Source organism: Salvelinus fontinalis, chromosome 10, assembly GCF_029448725.1.
Source record: "Salvelinus fontinalis isolate EN_2023a chromosome 10, ASM2944872v1, whole genome shotgun sequence".
In the NCBI taxonomy this organism is placed as follows: Eukaryota; Metazoa; Chordata; class Actinopteri; order Salmoniformes; family Salmonidae; genus Salvelinus; species Salvelinus fontinalis.
The window spans coordinates 35,829,867-35,842,456 of NC_074674.1; positions in this window are offsets into that span (position 1 = coordinate 35,829,867).

The following is a 12,590-nucleotide window of genomic DNA, read 5'->3' on the forward strand; positions in this document are numbered from 1 at the left end:
TATTTCCTTTCCCTGCTCTGAGGGGTAAATTGATGGATTGGTCTCTAACCAGAGATGAAAAGTTGAAGACAGAAACCCTTTTAGCATTGGGAGGGAATACTGGGAGATGGAGAACATACAGTTTTAGTCACATAATATCAAAACCTATTCCATCATTAAAGTCACATAAAAAATAATCAGAATTGTGTAATTTTAGACATTGACACTTTACCAATTATTGTTCCTGTTCAAATGAATACGGGACTCTGTATTAGGATTGGTGCAATCCACAGCATCTGTTTTACGTCCTGCTTGAATATGGCAGAAATGCTCTGAAAAAAAGTATTTCAGAATATGGTCAAGACAGAGGAAAACAGCTACTTCCTCTCTCAGTTACGTTAGGCAAGAAAGCCTATTGCACGGCTGCATGAACATGTCTGATGATGAGTCAGAGGGATGTTTAACTCCTTTCACTTCCCTTTTAGATGCAGTAAGTATGCCTACAGATATCAGGCTATAAGCGATGTCAATAAAGAAAGAGTCGTCTTTTTTGTTGTTGCAACAATGTGATGTAACTACACATTTCTAGATGTAATTCTGTCCATAAACTACCTTTTATGAAATAAATCAATAATTAAATTAAATGAATGAACACTCATTTTCAACTCATGAAATACTGACACAGTTATTGGGTTAATCAATACTGTCATTATTGCTGTAGGTTTTTATTCTAAACCGAACTGAAATTAATGCTGGTTTATGCTTGTGTATATGTGTGTGTGTGTGCGTGTGCGTGTGCGTGTGTGTGTGCGTGTGTGTGTGTGTGTGTGTGTGTTTGATGCAGTTAGTTTTGGGGTATAGGATCTCGATAAGCAGTATTAATAGAGTGCTGAGTCAGGGCTGGCCCACAGACTGAGCAAAGGATACTTGACCACTATTGTTATCAGGGAGTGGGAGCAGACAGCTGCCTGGATACTAGTAGGAGACAAAGAAGGATAGGACAATGACAACACTGTGAAAGAGACTTGAAGTTACACACTAGAGCCAAATTTTCCCAGGTTAATCTGTCTCACTTGGTACAATATATTTCCAAGATAATGTATATTGTAGAGATTGATATCATTGTCCCTGGTTGGTCTGTCAGACACTGTCCCTCATTTTATGGCTGACATTACTGCCAGACAGCAACTGAACCCCCTGAAGGACACCTCTCTCTCTCTCTCTTTCAGCTGCTTTTCACTGGGCCGTTTGAAGTGGATCTGTAGGAAATGCTTTGCATGTTATCAGTGGTGTAATTGCGTTGGCTCATTGTTGAATGATTAATTCTGAACATTATGAGTAAGAGATCTGGAGGTGATGTATGGTGGTGTTATATGGCCTACGCTAGCAGATGTATTATGAATGGGCTGAAAGGACCTCTCAGTAAAGGATGGCCTTCATAATGTGGGTACTATTCATTGAACAGGAACTCTAAAACTAACAGGAAGAGAGAAAAAGTGGGGGGAGAGAAGCAAGCTCACCATGCAGATAGAGAAGAAGAAAGTGAGAAATGGGTAGAGAAGTAAATAGATCATGAAAAAAGGAAGTCTGACAAAAAAGTTTATGTAGTATGATTTTGCTTTTCAATTATTTGTAAATCAACGAATGCACTCTACGAATGCTTTATAAGTGATTACAGTTTTTCTCAATTGCTAAAACACAATTTCTGAAACCTTGCTCCATTTCCTGAAAACATTAAAAACAAAACCTCATCTTCAAGCACTATTTACATAACCCCTAACTCCTCTCGCAAAATGAAACATTCGCCTCAAAACAGTTTTACCTGTGTTCAAAATCAAACACAGTTCTCAAATCATAAACAAAGTGATCAAAATGATATACACTCTCAAGCAGTCAGTAAACAATACACCGAAAAATAGAAAACACATTGTTCAAAACATACAATTCTTAGGGAGAAGTACATTTTTTATCTAAAAAAATATTCATATTTTTCCGTCATTGTCTTTTGATGAACGAAAACATGTTCTATCATAGTAGCTCAAAATTGATCAGAAATTACTACTCTGCTTTGCTCTTTGCAATTTGTTTCTTTGTTCTTCCTCCTCCTTGTACCCCTATTTTTACAGTACTATACCCTGCATCTCACAAACTTGTCCTTTGTCTCTGTGATACTGTAATTCTTGTTCTTTGTTGATATGAACCTGCAAACAGTCAAAATCTATTGAGCAGTCAGTACTGTTAATAAATGGAAAGCACAATGTTCAGGGCCATACAATTTGTTCATTGTACAGTATACAGCCTACAATGCACTGTACTACAGTATACAGCCTACAATGCACTGTACTACAGTATACAGCCTACAATGCACTGTACTACAGTATACAGCCTACAATGCACTGTACTACAGTATACAGCCTACAATGCACTGTACTACAGTATACAGCCTACAATGCACTGTACTACAGTATACAACACTAAAAGGGACAAAAATCAAAGGAGTAAACATGTGATCAATGTGCTTCTTCTTGTCTTTGGGCTGGGTCGGGCCAGAGCACTTCTTCTTGTCTTTGGGCTGGGTCAGGCCAGAGCACTTCTTCTTGTCTTTGGGCTGGGTCAGGCCAGAGCACTTCTTCTTGTCTTTGGGCTGGGTCGGGCCAGAGCACTTCTTCTTGTCTTTGGGCTGGGTCGGGCCAGAGCACTTCTTCTTGTCTTTGGGCTGGGTCGGGCCAGAGCACTTCTTCTTGTCTTTGGGCTGGGTCGGGCCAGAGCACTTCTTCTTGTCTTTGGGCTGGGTCGGGCCAGAGCACTTCTTCTTGTCTTTGGGCTGGGTCAGGCCAGAGCACTTCTTCTTGTCTTTGGGCTGGGTCAGGCCAGAGCACTTCTTCTTGTCTTTGGGCTGGGTCAGGCCAGAGCACTTCATCGACATCACAAGCAATATTGTCCCTCCTGAGGCAACGGGGGAAGAAGCCTCTTGTGTACCGTATCCAGCCCTGACATGATTCCTCACCTATATCACCACAGGCTAAATCCATGGCTTGCAGCAGATTTACTCTGGTGTAGGGTTGTCTATCATACACTTTCCATCTCCAAGAGGAGAAAACTCCTCAATCGGATTCAGGAAAGGCGAGTATGGAGGGAGGTACAAGTTCATAAACTGCCCATTGATGTTAAACCATTCCCTTACCTGAGCAGCTCGGTGGAAACTGACATTGTCCCACACTATCACATAGGTGGGAATGGGATTCTCATTTAGCTCTTGACCCTGCTGCTCTTGAACCTGCTGCTCAAATAAAACATCTCTTAGATTGGCAATAAATCTTAGAAGGTGCTGGGTGTTATATGGCCCGAGTGTAACATGGTGATGTAGAACACCATGGTTGCTGATAGCAGCACAGATTGTGACATTGCCACCTCGTTGACCAGGGACTTCAACAATGGCCCGCTGTCCAATCATGTTTCGGCCTCTCCTTCTCCTCTTTGTTAGATTGAAGCCTGCTTCATCGTCAAAGATGAACTCATGGGGTCTGTCCAAGGATTCCAAGTCAAATATTGTCTGTGTAGAAATACAATATACTGTATGTAGGATTTTGTAAGTCGTACAGAGACAGTGCTATACTGTAGAGTACAATTAGGCTTCTGATTCACATACATTGAATGTACTGAAGAGTAATGTCATTCACATAGTATGTGTTAGTACTGTAGACAATCTGGATTACAGTAAATGTTTCTGAATGTACACTTACTTGCACATACTGAGCTCACAGTTCTTTCACCCTTGGTGAGTTGCGCTCAAAAGGTACTCTGTATACTTGTTTCATTCGCATCCTGTTACGATGGAGGACACGGTCAATTGTGGAAATGCTCACACTGTCGATTCCCTGGAAGTGTGTGTTGTCTTGTATCACTCGTTCCTGGGTTTCTCTGAGTCGTATTGCATTATCTTGAAGGACCATGCCAATTATAACGGCCTCTTGCTCCCGAGTGAATATAGCTGTCCTTCCACTTGCATGTGGCAGCCTTGCAATTCTACAAAAAGTAGTTCTGCAGTTACAAAACATATTTATGCAGTACAATACATAGTGATTAACTTTACCGATGTCTATTGAAACAGCTGCATTTAGTGTAGTACAGTAAATTTGCAATTACAAAAATACAGTAGTATACTGTACCTGTTCTCTTCTCTGAATGTCCTTACTATGGTGGACACAGAAAATCGGCTCAAATTGGGTTGCACTCTAAGTCCTGCTTCCCTCATTGTCAGTCCATGGACAAGAATATGGTCTATAACTGTTGCTTTCATCAGATATTTCCACTCTTTGTCTTCCTCTTCGTCCTCCTCTTCCTCTTTCTTGCCCTCCTCCTCCTCCTCTTCCTCCTCGTCGCCCATCTCGCATACGCACTCGTCCTCGTCCTCTCACATTGTTTCTTCTATCCATTCTCAGACTTTCTCCTTCCCACCTTCAACAACCTGTTTGCTCTCTGAACTGGCTTATATTGGTTGTGTCGCATCATTTGAAACAGGTTAAATCAATTTTGAGTGGTTGTGTTCAATCAATGACATATGTTCTCTATTTGTATTTGATTGTTGCCACTTGTGTTTACCGGTATGGATGACATGTGCATTAGAGTGCAGAATGTGTTTTGAGAATGAGAATGTGTTAAGAGTTTTGCTGGAAAGTCTAAGTGAGATCTGCAAATTGTGTTTTACCATGTGAAATGGTTTAAGGTATTGACAACAGACTGCATAATTAGCTAAATGAGTCCAGGCAACTGAGAACTTTGTTCAGCCAATGGGTTTTAGTGTTTTAGCAATTGAGAAAAACTGTAATTTAAAGTGGGACAGAGTTGTCACCAGCTGTTTCAGAACACGCGCCCAGGCATTGGTAACAAAGGCAAATCATCTCTCAAATGATCTCCTTGTGATAGTGTTAGACAACTGTAACATAGGTATGTGAACATGAGCAATGTGAGAGAAAAAGATAACGAAATATAGCTGCGAGCAGCAATGAATGGGGTTCACAGCATATCAGAAAGGATGCAAAATCAGTTGGATAACAAAGCAAGCACTCTATCATCTAGGAATTATCTGCAATCAGTGAATGCATTACCATGTTTATCTCTCAATACCACAAGGATGACACACGTTAAGTTTAGTCTAGTGCTGTAGGCAGTGGCGAGTTTAGCATGTAAATCTTGGTGGGGCAAAAAAAATTACTTGGGATGCATGCCAGCAAAGCCACGGCACAACACAACACTAAACAATACATGAATTGCACTATAACAGTGACAAACGATACCCATAAACTTTTAGGGCATACATAAAGCTGTCCCAACAGCAGACTCCCAACACCTTACCACTGCTACACTTGGCTTTCAGCGGAGCCTTGTCTGGCAGCGAAACAGATCATTCAGCCTCATTTATTGACTTTTAAAAAAGCATCGCTGATACGGTGTCTTGCAAAAGTATTCACTCCCCTTGGCGTCTTTCCTATTTTGTTGCATTACAACTTGTAATTTAAATTGATTTTTATTTGGATTTCATGTAATGGACATACACAAAATAGTTCAAATTGGTGATGTGAAATGAAAAAAATTACTTCTTTCAAAAAATTACAAAAAATAAAAAACTGAAAAGTGGTCTGTGCATATGTATTCACCCCTTTGCTATGAAGCCCCTAAATAAGATCTGGTGCAACCAATTACATTCAGAAGTCACATAATTAGTAAAATAAAGTCCACCTGTGTGCAATCTAAGTTTCACATCATCTGTCACATCACAGTATATATACACTGTACACCTGTTATGAAAGGCCCCAGAGTTTGCAACACCACTAAGCAAGGGGCACCACCAAGCAAGCAGCACTATGAAGACCAAGGAGCTCTCCAAACAGGTCAGGGACAAAGTTGTGGAGAAGTACAGTTCAGGGTTTGGTTATAAAAAAATATCAGAAACTTTGAACATTCCACGGAGCACCATTAAAGCTATTATTTTTTTAAAAATGGAAAGAATATGGCACCACAACAAATCTGCCAAGAGAGGGCTGCCCACCAAAACTCACAGATCAGGCAATGATGGTATTAATCAGAGAGGCAACAAAGAGACCAAAGATAACCCCGAAGGAGCTGCAAAGCTCCACAGCGGAGATTGGAGTGTCTGTCCATAGGACCACTTTAAGCCGTACACTCCACAGAGCTGGGCTTTACAGAATACTGGCCAGAAAAAAAGCCATTGCTTAAAGAAAAAAATAAGCAAACACGTTTGGTGTTCGCCAAAAGGCATGTGGGAGACTCCCCAACATATGGAAGAAGGTACTCTGGTCAGATGAAACTAAAATTGAGCTTTTTGACCATCAAGGAAAATGCTATGTCTGGCACAAACCCAACACCTCTCATCACCCCGAGAACACCATCCCCACAGTGAAGCATGGTGGTGGCACCATCCTGCTGTGGGGATGTTTTTCCATCGGCAGGGACTGGGAAACTGGTCAGAATTGAAGGAATGATGATTCCGCTAAATACAGGGAAATTCTTGAGGGAAACCTGTTTCAGTCTTCCAGAGATTTGAGACTTGGATGGAGGTTCACCTTCCAGCAGGACAATGGCCCTAGGCATACTGCTAAAGCAACACTCAAGTGGTTTAAGGGAAAACATTTAAATGTCTTGGAATGGCCTAGTCAAAGCCCAGACCTCAATCCAATTGAGAATCTGTGGTATGACTTAAAGATTGCTGTACACCAGTGGAACCCATCCAACTTGAATGAGCTGGAGCAGTTTTGCCTTGAAGAATGGGTACAAATCCCAGTGGCTAGATGTGCCAAGCTTATAGAGACATACCATAAGAGACTTGCAGCTGTAATTGCTGCAAAAGGTGGCTCTACAAAGTATTGACTTTGGGGAGGTGAATAGTAATGCAAGCTCAAGTTTTTAGTTTTTTTGTCTTATTTCTTGTTTGTTTTACAAGAAAAAACATTTTGCCTCTTCAAAGTGGTAGGCATGTTGTGTAAATCAAATGATACAAACCCCCCCAAAAAATCTATTTTAATTCCAGGTTGTAAGGCAACAAAATAGGAAAAATGCCAAGGGTGTCACGGCTGTCGTCGGAAGAAGGTGAAGACCAAAACGCAGCGTGGTAAGTGTTCGTCATGTTTAATAGAAACTGAACACTAAAATGCAAAACAACAAAGTGACAACCGAAACAGCTCCGTCAGGTGCAACACACACTAAACAGAAATGAATCACCCACAACACAAAAAGAGAAAACAGGATACCTAAGTATGGCTTCCAATCAGAGACAACGATAGACAGCTGCCTCTGATTGGGAACCACACCAGGCCAAACACATAGAAAACCAACAACATAGAAAAAAGAACATAGACTGCCCACCCTAGTCACACCCTGGCCTAACCAAAATAGAGAATAAAAAACCTCTCTATGGCCAGGGTGTGACAAAGGGGGGTGAATACTTTTGCAAGCCACTGTATGGCTGACTTGCTTGAACAAATGTGGTTTCTACCTTCACTACCTTCTACCTGTACTATGGCATAAGGGGATGACAAGCGGATAAGAGGCAATCCGTAATTTCGATTAAGACATTAATGAGCGAGTGACATCGGACATAGTCAATATAACTATTTATTCAGCACCTTTGAAATGTACAGCGACAGAATTTAGAACATGGGCCGTTCATACAGTGTACTCCCTGTACAACAAGTCAGAACTATAGGATAAATAAAGGGGACGTATAAACAGTCTGTGGTATGAGAATCTCTCACAATATTTGATTATTACATTTCTCTAAAACAGCTTATAGGCTACATGTACACCATCAAGTTAGAACAGTAGGTGAAATTAAGAGGTAAAAATAGACCAAAATAGGCACATTGAACACATTTTGGGTCTTTGTGTGTCAAAAAAGATACACGTCATATAACACTATTTGACGTGCTAAATAAGCTTTAAATTTGACATGTCAAATAACACAATTCTATTATAGAATCTTGTGTATGCTGTATTTATACAAGCAAGCCAAGCGCCACCACTACTATCAGTAGCACTATCAAAGTTGTACAAAAAAGTTGGCAAACAAGCAAACACCGGCCACGAATGATGTGTTTACAATACCGCGTTGGTGAAAACAGACCAAATTATTAGGGTGAGGCACACGGGCTAATAATAGCTTACTACACAACATACACTTATTATCACTTTCTTAGCTACAGTATACATATCTCCCTTGCATATTACATCATTTATGCAGCAGCATTCAATACATTTTTGGATTCACCTTGTGAAGGTGGCACGGTGGTCCTTTGTGGGCAAATTTTGTCATCAAACTTTATCATCCAAGTCTGGCATTCTCTGGATTTATGGTGGGAACTCTGGAAAGAAAGCACACAGCCACTCCATTGAATAGCAGGCTAACGTTAGTGGCTGCTTTGCAATGCTTGCAGGTAGCCACTGATTCCTTCCAAACAACTCATTGTTGAATTTGCGATTTCTAACTTGTTGTGTAATCTTTATGTCCAATGGCCAATGAGCACCGATACGTTTTATCTATAATTTCTCTTCATTATTTCTCTTCATATGTCAAGGATTAAAAAGGATTTGGCTCATTAATCTATATGGTCCAAATCAGGATGATCCACACTTCTTCAAAAACATTTATACCAATTTATTAACTTACAGGCAACAAATTATCTAATCATTATGGTAGGTTTATGGTAGATCATTATGGTAGATTTTTTCAATTTTGGTCATTCTCTTATAAAATGGGTAAAAAATAATGTATAGCAACCCTAGGTGTAAAATAATAAATAATTACTACTTCTCAGAGAGTTTTGAATTGTCAAGAAGAGTTAAACTGGGGTGTCGGCTGTCACCATATCTATTCATTATGGCCATCGAATGCTAGCTATTAAAATCAGATCCAATAACAACATTAGAGGATCCAAGGCTTAAAAACAAATGTGTCCATGTATGCCGATGACTCAAGTTTTATGTTTAGTCCGCAAGCTAGATCCCTGCAATGTCTCATTAAAGATCTAGATAACTTTTCTGTACTCTCTGGACTAAAACCTAATTATGATAAGTGTACAATATTACGTATTAGATCCTTAAAAAATACAACTTTTACATTACCTTGCAGCTTACCTATAAAATGGGCTGATGGAGAAGTAGACATTCTCGGTATTCATACAAAAGATATAAATAAGCTCTCCACAATGAATTTCAATAGAAAACTTGTAAAAATAGACAAGATCCTGCAACCATGGAGAGGTAAATACCTGTCTATTTATGGAAAAATTGCCCTGATTAACTCCTTAGTCATATCTCAGTTTCCTCACTTACTTATGGCGCTGCCTACTCCTGATGATTTGTTTTTCAAATCATATGAGCAAAAAATGTTTTGCTTTATCTGGGACGCTAAACCAGACAAAATGAAACGAGCCTATCTATATAATGAAACTGAATTGGGTGGGTTGAGATGATTAAATATAAAAGCACTAAACCTCTCTCTAAAAGCTTCACTCATTCAAAAGTTTTATTTGAACCCTAAATGGTTCTCAAGTAGATTAATAAGAAAAGCTCATCCATTGTTTAAAAACGGCCTTTTTGCCTTTGTGCAGATTGCCATGTCTCATTTTTTTAATTGAAAATGATATTTCTTTCAAAGTATCTGTCACGCCCTGACCATAGTTTGCTTTGTATGTTTCTATGTTTTGTTTGGTCAGGGTGTGATGTGAGTGGGCATTATATGTTGTATGTCTAGTTTGTCTGTTTCTATGTGTTTGGCCTGATATGGTTCTCAATCAGAGGCAAGTGTCAGGCGTTGTCTCTGATTGGGAGCCATATTTAGGTAGCCTGTTTTGTCATTGTGGGTTGTGGGTGATTGTTCTTGTGTCTGTGTTTTTCCATACGAGACTGTTTCGTTTTCGTTCGTTCACTTTGTTGTTTTTGTTCAGTGTTCTATTTCTTTATTAAAATATGGACACTTACCACGCTGCGCATTGGTCCTCCGATCCTTCCTACTATTCTTCCTCAGAAGAGGAGGAAGACGAGTGTTACAGAATCACCCACCACCAAAGGACCAAGCAGCGTGGTAACGGGCAGCAGCAGCGATCGCAGGACTCCTGGACCTGGGAGGAGATTCTGGACGGCAAGGGACCCTGGGCACAGGCTGGAGAATATCGCCGCCCTCGGGAAGAGCTGGAGGCAGCTAAAGCTGAGAGGCGGTATGAGGAAGCAGCACGAAAGCGTGGCTAGAAGCCAGAGAGGCAGCCCCAAAAATGTACTGGGGGGGGAGGCACACGGGGAGTGTGGCTAAGTCAGGTAGGAGACCTGAGCCAGCTCCCCGTGCTTACCGTGGAGAGAGAGGGACCAGGCAGGCACCGTGTTATGCGGAGATGTGCACGGTGTCCCCGGTGCGTAGGCATAGCCCGGTGCGTTACATAGCAGCGCCTCGTATCGGCCGGGCTTGAGTGGGCATCGAGCCAGGTGCCATGAAGCCGGCTCAACGCATCTGGTCTCCAGTGTGTCTCCTCGGGCCGGGGTACATGGCACCAGCCCTACGCATGGTGTCCCCGGTTCGCCAGCACAGCCCAGTGCGGCCTCGCCGCACTGGCCTGGCTATGGGAAGCATTCAGCCAGGTAGGGTTGGGCAGGCTCGGTGCTGAGACCTGCAGTGCGCCTCTACGGTCCGGTCTATCCGGTGCCTCCTCTACGTACTAGGCCTCCGGTGGCAGCCCCACGCACCAGGCTGTCTCTCCGTTTCCTTCCTCCAGGTGCTCCCGTCTGTCCAGCGCGGTCAGAGTCTCACTCCTGTCCAGCGCCGCCTGAGCTGCCCTCCTGTCCAGCGCCGCCTGAGCCGCCCTCCTGTCCAGTGCCGCCTGAGCCGTCCGTCTGTCCTGAGCCGCCTGAGCCGCCCGTCTGTCCTGAGCCGCCTGAGCCGCCCGTCTGTCCTGAGCCGCCTGAGCCGCCCGTCTGTCCTGAGCCGCCTGAGCCGCCCGTCTGTCCTGAGCCGCCTGAGCCGCCCTTCAGTCAGGAGCCGCCTGAGCCGCCCTTCAGTCCAGAGCCGCCTGAGCCGCCCTTCAGTCCAGAGCCGCCTGAGCCGCCCTTCAGTCCAGAGCCGCCTGAGTCGCCCTTCAGTCCAGAGCCGCCTGAGTCGCCCTTCAGTCCAGAGGCGCCTGAGCCGCCCTTCAGTCCAGAGGCGCCTGAGCCGCCCTTCAGTCCAGAGGCGCCTGAGCCGCCCTTCAGTCCAGAGGCGCCTGAGCCGCCCTTCAGTCCAGAGGCGCCTGAGCTGCCCTTCAGTCCAGAGGCGCCTGAGCCGCCCTTTTTTCCGGAGCTGCCTCTCAGTCCGGAGCTGCCCTTCAGTCCGGAGCTGCCCCTGAATGTAAATGTGTATAATAATATGTGACCTTTGGACAAGACAAAAGCAGAGGATGGAGGAAGTATGATACGTACAGTGCCTTCAGAAAATATTCATACCCCCGTACAGTCAATTCAAAATCGATTCAATAGATTTCTTTCTCACCCATCTACACACAATATCCCATAATGACAAAGTGAAAATATTTTTTTTCTAAATTTGAGCAAATTTATTGAAAATTTTATACAGAAATATCTCATTACATGAGTCAATACATGTTAGAATCACATTTGGCAGCTATTACAACTGTGAGTCTTTCTGGGTAAGTCTCTAAGAGCTTTGCACATCTGGATTATAAAATATTTGCACATTATTCTTAAACAAATTATTCAAGCGCTAGCTGGTTGTTGATCATTGCGAGACAGCCATTTTCAAGTCTTGCCTTAGATTTTTAAGCCGATTTTAGGATTTAAGTCCTAACTGTAACTAGGCCACCCAGGAACATTCAATGTTGTCTTGGTATGCAACTCCAGTGTATATTTGACCTTGTGTTTTAGGTTATTGTCCTGCTGAAAGGTGAATTTGCAGATTGAACCAGGTTTCCCTCTAGGATTTTGCCTGTGCTTAGCTCTATTCCATTTATTTTTATCCGAAAAAACTCCATAGTCCTTGCCGATGCCAAGCATACCCATAACATGATGCAGCCACCTCCATGCTTGAAAATATGAAGAGTGGAATTCAGTAATGTGCTGTGTTCGATTTACCCCAAACATAATGCTTTGTATTTAGGATCCAACGTTCATTTCTTTGCAACATTTTTAGCAGTTTTACTTTAGTGCCTTATTGCAAACAGGATGCATGTTTTGGAATATTTTTATTCTGTACATGCTTACTTCTTTTCACTCTGTCATTTAGGTTAGTATTGTGGAGTAAAAACAGTGTTGTTGATCCATCCTCAGTTTTTTCCTATCACAGCCATTAAACTCTAACTGTTTTCAAGTCACCACAGTCCTCATGGCGAAATCCGTAAACAAATTCCTTCCTCTCAGGCAAATGAGTTAAGAAGGACCCTTATATCTTTGTAGTGACTGGGTGTATTGATACACCATCCAAAGTGTAATGAATAACTTCACCGTGCCCAAAGGGATATTCAATGTTTGCTTTTTATTTTTGACCCAACTACCAATAGTTGCCCTTCTTTGAGAGGCATTAGAAAACCTCCCTGGCCTTTGTGGTTGAATCTGTT